The following is an 11,713-nucleotide window of genomic DNA, read 5'->3' on the forward strand; positions in this document are numbered from 1 at the left end:
CTGGACACTGTTAACATAGAGCTACCTTTTGGCACATTACAGTTTTAACTGGCATTTGTGTATGTAAATATGTATTGTGGTACTTGACACAGGTTTGCCACAGTATAGTCCTGAGCTCATATTGTGATATCGCTTATAGAGGAATGACAATTATTGATGCATGCCGCCTGAAGGATCGGAGATCACGGTTGTTCAGCTTATGAAAGATTATCTTAATTTATTATTTTAGATTTTGGCATAATCAATATTTTTTGTACCCATACAATGTATTTTGGCTACTACACAAATTGTTCTTCATGATATGAAAATGGTTCCTCAGCTTGTTAAAATATAGGGGAAAATGAGTATTTTAAGAAAGATGAAAGGAACTCTGAAAGATTCTATGTTGAACTAAAATGTGTTAATATATATAGGTAATATATTTAAAAGTGTAGAAAGTTCAACATCAATAGCATCGATAATGCAATAAAAATATGTAAATAATCACTTAAATAGTCATTGAATAATAAAAAACATTCAACTGTTATTGAACAGATTCTGTGTTCTTGTGTTCACTGTAAAAAAAATAAATCAAATGACTGGCAGCTACGGCTGCCAAACAAAAACCAGAAAATTACGGTAAAATGTCTTTGTTGAAATAATGTGCAAGAATAATAAATCTACAGATATTTTCATTAAAATGTTTACAAAGAAACACTGTCCTTTCCTAAATTATTACGATCAAATACGTTCAATAAAGTTACACACTAAGAGTTTTACAAAGAAAGTTTTGAATATAATTTAAAATAACTGAAAAAAATACTTTATAAATAATACAGTAAATTCCCTGTATCAAAAACAAAAATGTCAGTATTTTGTCTTTAATGATAAAGTACCAAAAATGAAAGTCAAACTGTTAATTTAGAGAGATTGTTTGTCATTTTACTGAGTTTTAAATATAATTTGAAATGACAAAAACATCACTGTAAAAAATGTAGAGATATTTACTGTAAAATTAGTTGTTGTTTTTTTACAGTGTTGGGTCGCTGGGCATACTGCAGGAATAATAAAATCCCTGAATCTGTTGAGAATGCTTACAGTGTGTCTTTCTACTTCATCACCATCTAGATGTCTTTCTGTGTGTCTGATTTATTAACTTAAGTGATGGTCCAGTCACCGTTCACAACAACTCTTTCTCTGACTAGTCCCTATGGAATATTAAATCAATACGCCATGGTAATAAAACCCACAGAAGCACCAACAACAGTCCCTTTAATATTAAAGTCAGTGTTTTAACACAGTGATCATTTCATTAGGACATGATCTAACGAAGACCAGTCTAAAATTAAAGTCCTGATTTCCTCAGCTAAAAGGCCTTTTTTTTGTCGTATCAAATGACATCATGTCCTTAAGGAATAATTGAACTGCTAAGTTTCACCTTCACTATTCACCATCACCTTGACTGAACAATGAAAAAAGAACTATAAAAAAGACATTTTACACGATCATAAACATGTATCATCCTCAGATATCTTAGTTGACGTTTTATGGCAGTTTTCATCACATCATGGCAGTTTTTAACCTTAATACTTAGCCAACCAACCTTTAACTGCTTCTGATGGAATTCCCTTTGGTAATTGAATGATATAATAAAATATAATAATATCATTGATCATAAAGGGATCATGCATATTATTAAATGAAAGCTTTTAATGAATATCTATCCTCTCTATATCAACATATTAGCCATTTTTATTTTAATGAACATAATCAAACTTATGGTTTTACTAGTCTTATATATGATTCTTAAGTATAATTGCAATTCATTCATGTTATTCAATAATTCAATTAGTTAAATGTACATTTCTGACATTTTCCCTTTGCTAAATTTGGTAAATTATTTACTTTGAATTCATACTGCAATGACATTTATTCAATAAAATATGTTTAATTAAATATGTATGCATAAACTTGCTTACAGTATGCACATACCTGTTATGCAAGTCAATATTCTGATCATAAATTCTTCCCCAAGAAGATTTTAGTGTATCCCAGCCATATAAGTACTAATAACTTACATACATTTGGACATTTTGTAGCAAAATATACTGTACACTCTCTATTTTAGAGTACAATACATTCTATTAATGAACAATTAACCAAGACTTTAAGTTCAATAAACTACTAATTTGATGCAAATGAAGTTGGGTTCAGGTTTTAGGTGGAGATGTAGAATAAGATTCATAATTTATTATTTTATAGCAGAGGCACCCAAACTTTTTCTTATGAAGGGCTAAACACCAAACTTGATTGAGAGCCGTGGGCCGAAGGTAAATAATACAAACTGTAGTACATTAAAGTTGCCAAGTTGAGTAATTTCCTAATTTATTTCCTAATATTTAAAGAAAAACTTACTTCATATAATATAATGTAGTCTGAATGTATATATAATGGATGTATAATATATATAAAATATAAATAATGCAGTATAATTAAATTATATATATATATATATATATATATATATATATATATATATATATATATATATATATATATATATATATATATATATATATATATATATATATATATATATATATATATATATATATAAGCCAGCCTAGGCTGGTTGGCTGATTTTAAGCTTAGAGGGGTTTTGGCCATTTCCAGGCTGGTTTCCAGCCATTCCAGCCTGGTCTTAGCTGGTCAGGCTGGAAAATGACCAGCTAAAACCAGCTATGTCCAGCTTAAACTAGGCTGGCTAAAGACTAGGCTGGTTTAAGCTGGATTTTTCAGCATATATATATATATATATATATGGTAAACAAAAGCAAAAAAGTCCCATTTATTACACAATGGAGTGCCGAATAGCTACAAGTCAAGCTTTTGCATTGATTTGCACACAATGTTTTGTGCACCGTCCTCTATTCATCAAGAGAAGATAAATTAAAAATCTAATTTTTTGAACATTTAATTGAAATTGTTCAGTTCAGTTTGCTTTTTTGTAGCTCAACTGTAAAACATTTACTTTAAATTCAAAATGACAATATCTGTTAAAGGGATTCTCCCCAAAGCTCCAATTGTGACTTAAACTAAAGTGGTACCTTAGTTTATTAGCCTTTGCAATGTTGGCTGTTCAGTATTGTTCAAATACACGTTAACTAATGTCGTAAACTGATGTTAACAACTGAAACTTTATTTGAAAGTGTTTCTAATTATTCGCACCATGAGTTAATCATAATTGTCAGGTGTCTGTAGAGGGAAGTTTATGTTGTGAATTTATATGAATGAACATATGAATGAATATATATTTTGTTCATTAAACATAAGTAAACTATATGTACAGTTGAAGTCAAAATTATTAGTCCTCCTTTTTTTCTTTTTTAAATATTTCGCAAATGATGTTTAACAGAGCAAATAAATTTTTCACAGTATTCCCGATAATATTTTATCATCTGGAGAAAGTCTTAATTGTTTTATTTCGGCTAGAATAAAAGCAGTTTTTATTTTTTTAAAAACCATGTTAAGGTCAATATTATTAGCCCTCTTAAGTGATATGTTTTTTCAAAAGTCTACAGAACATACCATCACTATACAATGACTTGCATAATTACCCTAACCTAGTTAAGCCTTTAAATTGCACTTTAAGCTGAATATTAGTATCCTAAAAAATATCTAGTTAACTATTATTTACTGTCATCATGGCGAAGATAAAAGAAATCAGTTATTAGAAACTAGCTGGTAATACTTTTTACTTTAATGCTTTATATGAATTATATTTACTGAATTATATGTCCCACGAATAAATTAATTATTTACTCTTCAAGGCCTATTATCAAATTTAAAGACTTTAAAAGTAAGCAGACAATGAGCAAAATAGTTTATTAAACACTGAACAATGTTTCACTGACTATATATACACAAATAAAAAATACTCACATTTAATATATTACATTTTTTTAAATAACGGTTTCTTTTTCAACCATGTAAGATGTAACATTTCATCTCAATGTCAAAAATGTTCAATGTTCTAAATCATCACATTTACGCACATCTTTTAGTTTCAAGTTTCTTCTCAATTGTGTGTGGTGAGGCCAATGACTGGGGCGGCATTTTTTCGTCGACTCTGATTTGATGTTTCTTTCTGGTCTTTTCCGCGGTCAATGGAGCAGTCTGGCGAAATGACAAAGAAAGCCGATTGGTCCTTGTGCGTGCATTCGAAATGCCGATTGGTTTACAGAAATACCTTATGGAGTCAAGCTAGAGTTCGACTTTGTAGATAAAACCTTTGTTTTTTAAATAAAAAAAGTCTTAAAATGTAAACAACTTATAAAAAAAACACATCACATAATGTAAATAAGATGTCATTTAAGAATATATGAATAGCTTAATTTGATAGAACCATATAATTCTAAGGTAACAATTTGTATCTTATTTATGGTTATTGATATAAAGCAAAAGCTTCTATGTAAATTAAAAATAGAGCTGTGCTGCTTTTACAATTGAAGTTTCCTACTGCTCTCCATTTCAATTCCAGTTAAAAGATGAGCCTGTCATGAAATGAGTTGTGTGTGTGTGTGTGTGTGTGTGTGTGTGTGTGTGTGTGTGTGTGTGTGTGTGTGTGTGTGTGCATGTGAAGGAGTTTTGGTGTGTAACGTGTGTCTGACAAGTTTCATTTCCAGAAGAGCCTTTGCTCAGCACAAAGCGTGCAGCGTGCGTATTGACACAAGAGGAGCGGAAAGCTCTTAGTGATAATTGGAAGTGCTCAGCCACTGAACATCAGAGGTCAGAGCAGAAAAACCACCAGGCTGAAAAACTAAAAAAGTGCCAGCCAGAATTCTAACACACATTCATGAGAAATCTGACACTGCAGATCTGATTCAACTGGTTGCTGCCGGTTCATTAGTTAGATGGTACTGTGCTACAGGAAGTTTGCATATTGTCACCTTTTCATGGTCCTTTTTTGTTGTAATTTCTGGTAGAAGGTCATAAGGTCTGTGGAAAAGTTTCATTTACATTTGGTTCAAATGCAATGACAGGATGATGGTCAACCTGTGTATTTGCCACAGTATTTGCATATCTCCAATCACCCAATAGAACACAACAATCAGGTTTCAGAAATAAAAACTCCATTTATTCATTTCAATAGGGAAATACATCATAAAGCTTTAAAAACAGGCTCATGTGGTGCTGCAGGTTTGTTAAATGATTGTGTGTGCTTTTTGAAACCGTGTTAACTCAATAAAATTAATCTCACTTAAAAAAAACCATCTAATTTACTAGTACTTTTTTCTCTTCTTTTTTTATTTGCAGAAAAGCTACATTAGATGTAATGCTGTGCAGAAAATTCCACCAGAGAATCATACTGAGTAACATGCAAGGAAAAACGATCTTTAGTTCCGCTAATCCAGTGAAGCAACACATTTGACATAATAAAGTTACTTTCAATGTCCTTACATATGTGTTTCTGTGTGTGCGCGTGTGTAAAACACCTCTATGTAAGGTGTGTGTCCCATTAGGTGTGGCATAAAAGTAACATCATAAAAGAACATCTTACCAACAGTAAAATTTGGTGTGGTAATGTGATGGTCTGGGGCTGTTTTGTTGCTTCAGGACCTGGAAGACTTGCTGTGATGAATGGAACCATGAATTCTTCTGTGTCCCAAAATATCCTGAAAGAGAATATCCGGCCATCTGTTAGTGACCTCAAGCAAACTTGGGTTCCGCAGCAGGACAATGACCCAAAGCACACCAGCAAGTCTGAATGGGTGAAGAAAAACAGAATAAAGACTTTGGAGTGGCCTAGTCAAAGTCCTGACTGAACCCAATTGAGATGCTGTGGCATTACCTTAAAAAAAGGTTCATGCTTGAAAATCGTCCAATGTGGCTGAATTACAACAAATTTGCAAAGATGAGTGGGACAAAATTCCTCCACAGTGCTGTAACTGCCACAATCAGACACACAATACAGATCGCTGGTAAACATGCAGATTGCTGGAGAACTACAAAAAGTTGCCAGCAAAAGAACTACATATTCAGTCATGCACCACTCACACACCTGGCCTAGATCCCCATGATTGCAAACAGACACAGCTGAAGCTGCTCATGGACTGATTACTGGACTATTTATACACCACACAAACACACGTTGCTGAGTCTTGTTAAACTGTATAGTGAACATTACGACGTGTTTGCCTTACATGTTTTTGAACCTTGCTTTGTTTTGTTTGTTTACGTTGCCTGCTGCCTGCCTGTACAGACCATCCGCCTGTTTATTGACCACGACTCTGGATTGCCCATATATATCTGTTTGCTCCTGTGTTGACTGTTGCTTGCTTGACCATTCTGTTTAATAAATCCTGTCCTGCGTTTGGACCCGCACCCCTGTTGTCAGTGTCGCTTCACTGTTACAGTAACAGACTCAATGCAAGCTATCGAAAACAATTCATTGCAGTCGTTGCAGCTAAGGGTGGCCAAAGCAGTTATTAGGCTTAGGGCAAACACTTTTCTTGTCTTCCCTTAATAATAAAAAACACCTTAATTTAAAAAAGAAATCAGTAAGGGGAAAAACACTTTTTAATATATAAATTCAAATAAATTGTTCCTATGTAGACTTTCATCAGCTTAAAAGACAGTGTAGATCATTTGGCTCAAAAACATTATCTGATATGCTGGTTGAAAGTCTGTTCACATAAAAGCACTTTTTAAGTCTAAATGTATTTATATGTACAGTTAAAGTCATAATTATTAGCCCCCTGTATTTTTAGCCCCCCGTTTATTTTTTCCCAACTGATTTATTTTATCTTTGCCATGATGACAGTAAATACATTTTTACTAGATATTTTTCTAGACACTTCTATACAGCTTAAAGTGACATTTAAAGTCTTAACTATGTTAATTAGGTTAACTAGGCAGGTTAGAGTAATTAGGCAAGTTATTGTATAATGATGGTTTGTTCTGTAGACTATGAAAAACATTATAGCTTAAAGGGGCTAATTATTTTGACCTTAAAATGGTTTTTAAAAAATTAAAAACTGCTTTTATTCTAGCCGAAATAAACCAAATAAGACTTTCACCAGAAGAAAAAATATTATCAGAGAAACTGTGACAATTTTCTTGCTCTCTTAAACATCATTTGGAAAAATTCAAAAGGAGGGGGCTAATATTCTGACTTCTACTGTTAAACAGCAGTGCAGTGTTCAAATCAGTCATCAAATCGTTTGAGTGATAATTCGTTTTTACTCCAGTGATTGATTTTGCCTGTCATTTTTGCAGGATCATAAGAAGTGCTGCTGCCCTCTTTCACTTTCCCTTTTCCACAACATCATTTGGCCTTCATTATTTCCTGTCTTGCAGCAGTATTTTCACCTGTTTTTAAAATTGTAATAATTTTTGATGCATTAATTGTTGGCTGGTTTTAGTTATCAATTGTTCATAAGTGTTCTGTTGCTCTATTATATTGAATTATTGCTACTGTTTTAGCATGGTTTACACAATAAACTTTTTATTGTGAAGTTAGTTTGTTTCTTTATTTTTCTTGTATTTCTTGAACAGTTAAAATAACCTTGTACAATTTTTGAACATTTTTTGCTCATTATAAAGTGGCACTGTTGAATAAAATAAAATAACATTTAATAACTGTAAAAAACTTTACAGTAATAATGAAAGTAACGTTAAAATACTGTAGTTCTGCATGGTAAAAGTGTACAGTAAAATACTGTTTTCATTACTGTTTATGCAGTATGTGCACTATTACTGTAATTGGTGTTACAGTAAAAAAAAATAGTAAAATGATGTATTACATTATACAGTAAATGTAATATTATTGTAATTAGTATTACAGTAATGTTACTGTTTTATGAAATACAGCAGCTACTGGATAATTGTTGCCAGTAACTTACTGTGAATTGAACAAGATTTTTTTACAGTGTATTTATTTTATCTGTGAAAGGCTTAGGACCAAATACCAACTTTGTCTAATCCAAATGTTTGGTCCGAACATTTCCTGAAAATGTTCTACCTGCCTGTCAGCATGTGAATTTGCTCTGTGCCCTCTGTTCGTGCTGACAGGTCACATCATCAGTGTATTCCCACTGTGCAGACTGACAGGGCACATTTACACCGAATCAGTTCCCAGATGCCTGCTCTCTTCCAAAAGTCCTGTGCTGAGTTCTTGAAAGCTCTTCTACAAGCTGCTTTAACTTAGATGAACATTCTTAAACTGCCAGAGAGCATTTATAAAACGTCGGGCAAACAGTTCCTCGTCACACCGCTGGTGTTCTAAAAGTGCTGTTACAGTGCTCTCAATAAAAACAAAATACATGCTTGTACCTCACTACTGAAGAGTAATGTGTTCTCAATGGTGAAGGAAACATGAAGTAAAATCTCCCTGGTCTCATCACATCTGGTCTCAAGTATGCAACTTTATATGCGCATTGCTCATGTGTTTTGGAGAGGGCATTTCTTTGGCCTTATCCAAGGATCTTTAGCTTTAGGAAAGGTTGACCCTCTGACATTACCTAACTTTCTTTGAAGTTTTTTATTGTGACATCATTGTTAATGCGTGTGTCATTCAAAATCCTTAATGGGAGGGATATTTCTCATTAAAGCAATTAAGAGTCCTGTGAAGAGCCTCTCAGTGATGTTCAATGTGATCTAAACAGAAAACAAGGTGCATTACTCTGTAGCTTCACCAAGTTGTTAAGCAGTTTATATATCACTTGTAAATAGTAATAGTAGTGAATGAATGGATCATTTCAGCTGAAGATTTCAAATCTATTAACAGTGTAAGGGTGGAAATAGGGCTGGGCGATTTGGCCTAAAATCAAAATCTCGATTAATTGAACATTTTAAGTCGATTACAGTTAATGAATGATTATTTTATTTATTTATTTTATTTCTTTGCCCTCATAGTTTACCGACAGGATTTGTACAGTATATATGGTCACGTATTACAAGCAGGGGCGGATTTAACCAAAAAGGAAGGTAAGCCACCGCTTAGGGCCCCAGGACATCTGGGGGCCCTCCAATAAATATCTAGAAGTACAAATTGTACCCATAAACTATATATAACATAATTTTCTATCATATTTTTTATAGTGTGAGTCAAACAAATACCTTTTTTACATAATTAAACATCATTTAATATACAATAAAAGGTAATATTATTATAATAACATAATGTCATGTAATAATATTAATATGAAAAAAATATTCACCACTCTCAATCATAGAGCAGTCCAGCAGTCAGTTCTAAACAATTATATTATTATTCTTAGTTGTAAATTCATTTTAAGACATCTAATTATTTAAAATGTAAAGCTTACATTAAGATAAAAAGTAGAAAAGAAGATTGATATAAAAAAAACTGCAAAAAAATACATAAAAATTAAATAAAAGTAAAGGATGCATTTCAGGACCTGGGGCCCCATGGTTGGAGTTGCTTAGGGCTCCCAAATCACTAAATCTGCAGTATCTCTTCTAAACAAAATAACTCTTGTATATTCTGTGAATATTAAACAGGGTTACATGACTCCACATGTGATAGGAAAAGTAATTGAAAAAAATTATGCTGGAAAAATTCGATCAATTATGAATGTCTACTTCGATTACTTTTCAGTTAATCGCCCAGCCCTAGGTGGAAAGCTTCAGATTGTAGAGCATTTGATTAAACCAAATGTTTTATGAGATACTTAAAGGGATAGTTCACCCAAAACTAAAAGTTCTGTTATTCTTTACTCACACTTCACTTGTCACAAACCTTTTCTTTCATCTATTGAACATGAGAAGTTATTCTGAAAAATGATGGAAACCTGTAACCATTGACTTTCATAGTGTTATGTTTTGCCTATTGACCGGAAACACAAGCTCTGCAACAAGTTTTGCAGATCGCTGCGTTGGAAAGTTTAAGATTGTTGAACTCTGACCTGCGAAATTGCATCACATGATTGCGTGAGACCAATCGAAGATCAAAACATGACATTTCTGTACAGAAATTTAGAAACATGGATTAATCGCTCACTTATTAAATGTCTAATCATCTTGTTTAATCCCGCCCCTTTTCGCAGCACCGTACAACAGAATTCAAACTCTAGTGTGACCGCAACATTACCTGAAGGTTTCAAACAAGCCAGAAGGACTCAATTAGTTTGATCAGGTGTGCTTAATTATGGTTAAAGCTAAACTGTGCAGAGCTGCGGCCCTCCAGGAACTGGATTTGACACCTGTAATTTACGAAATAAACCTGATTTAACACAAACCAGGATTGAAGCGTCTTTTAGAATTGTATTGACCTGCGGCTGTGGTGATAAAGTAAAGACAATAAAATCACTGTAATTCATTACAAACATGCACTGATTTAAAAACGTTTTAAACTTGTAAAACTCATTCTTGATCACATTTGATGATGACTGATGATCACAGAGAGCTGAACAGATCTTTTAATCCCAGTTGCTTTGAGCATGTCCAGTCTTGTTGATATGATTATATGCGTTACTACGGAGGCATGTTAATACGTAGCTGTCAATCAAATTGGTGGGTGGGGAAACTGCACTCCTACGTTACTTTGGGCCTCAATATGGGAGGGATTTGGATCCTATTTTAACAACAGGAAAAAAAAGACTTACTGTATTTCCATCACCCCATATGACGGTAGACACACTAGACCTACACACAGTTCTGTCCAAACAGCTTACAAAAGATGATTTTCATCATAAGTGCCCTTTAAGACTTAACATATGCATAATAAAAATAAATAAATAAATAAATTAATTAATTAATTATTGATACATTAATAATAATAATAATAGTAATAAAAAGCTAAACAACTTACTAGCATAGTTCTGGAACAAGTACTGATTAAAAAATGGGTGAGCGCAATTCCCACTGCACCAATACCACTGGCAACAGACACAAGTTTTGTCAGTTCAGTGTTTTACATCCATCTGCGTCTGTTACTGTTGTTTGATGCTTGTTTTGACCAACTGAACATGATCATGTGTGTTGGGTTATTAATCTGCCAATTGTCTGTATTGTCTGGACTTTGTCAGTACAATCTTAACTTATAAAGAATCAAAGATCATAACAACAAGAATTTGGCAGACGTATTAAACAGCATAATGCTGAAGTAACAATTGTATGAAGATGTCCACAGTTGTCCGTATTGTCTGTCCCGTGCCCCTGAGAATTCATGATAACCGTCAGCACCACTTGACAGAATGTGTAAAGTCTCCTGAAAAGGCCCATTCCTCCCGCCAAATGAAGTGAGCCTCTTTCATCGGGATCAATATGTATGCCTGAGATGCTGCCTGGGTGGGAATCATAAATCTGGCTTGCGGAGAGAAGGAGAGAGAGAGGGCAGATGGGAAAGGGAGGATGAGAGAGAGACGACGGCTCCTCTTAGCCTAATGGAGGACGGTTCAAAAGTTTAACATGCCGACCACCCGCTCGCATCTTTATATCCTCTTTGAGTCATTGTGTGTGGGTGAGGGCCGATCACATCGATGGCCATTAAACCAAATGCTGGACCGGTCCACAGGAGGGAGGGGGGGATTGGTGGATGCATTAGGGAAATTGGCTATGGCTGCCTGAGACGGCATACTGTACTGAAGTAATTACTGAGTGTGTGTGTTTGCCGCAGAGGGTCCTCGCCCCGCCCTTCATCTCCCCCAGTGAGGCGTCTGCCAGCGGGACGGGGCTGGACTTTATTGATGAGATGGATGGAGTAGAGAGA

This window comes from Danio aesculapii, chromosome 21 (assembly GCF_903798145.1).
Source record: "Danio aesculapii chromosome 21, fDanAes4.1, whole genome shotgun sequence".
NCBI lineage: Eukaryota > Metazoa > Chordata > Actinopteri > Cypriniformes > Danionidae > Danio > Danio aesculapii.